This window comes from Octopus bimaculoides, chromosome 21, assembly GCF_001194135.2.
Source record: "Octopus bimaculoides isolate UCB-OBI-ISO-001 chromosome 21, ASM119413v2, whole genome shotgun sequence".
Taxonomy (NCBI): Eukaryota; Metazoa; Mollusca; class Cephalopoda; order Octopoda; family Octopodidae; genus Octopus; species Octopus bimaculoides.
The window spans coordinates 137,574-137,979 of record NC_069001.1 but is presented as its reverse complement, the minus strand read 5'-3'; the positions used below and the strand labels follow the sequence as shown (position 1 = coordinate 137,979).

Below are 406 nucleotides of genomic sequence, written 5' to 3'. Positions count from 1 at the left end.
CTTATCTATGTCTGTAACTTGTTTTCATCCCACCACCACCACCACCACCACCACCACCACCACCATCATCATCATCATCATCATCATCACCACTGTCACCACCACCATCCTTACCACTGACATCGTACCATCACTACTACTACCATCACTGTCATCATCATCATCACTATCATACCATGACCCATACCATTTACACCACCATCACAACCACCACCATCACAACCACCACCATCATCATCATCATCATCATCATCCATATGATTATGTTATCATCAACGTCATTATCAGTCATTTCCTTATCATTGCTTTTTCTGTCATGATATCACCACAACCACCACCACCACCACCACCACCACCACAACCACCACCACAACCACCACCACCACAACCACCACCACCACAACCA

The 406-nt window shown here is 45.8% G+C and overlaps 1 protein-coding gene across 1 annotated transcript in view; it reads left to right on the top strand.

Moving 5' to 3' along the window:
• The window catches only part of LOC106867292 (aryl hydrocarbon receptor), a 286,257-nt gene that overhangs the window by 267,809 nt on the left and 18,042 nt on the right, over nucleotides 1–406 (top strand). The gene's annotated exons all lie outside the window — the stretch shown is intronic.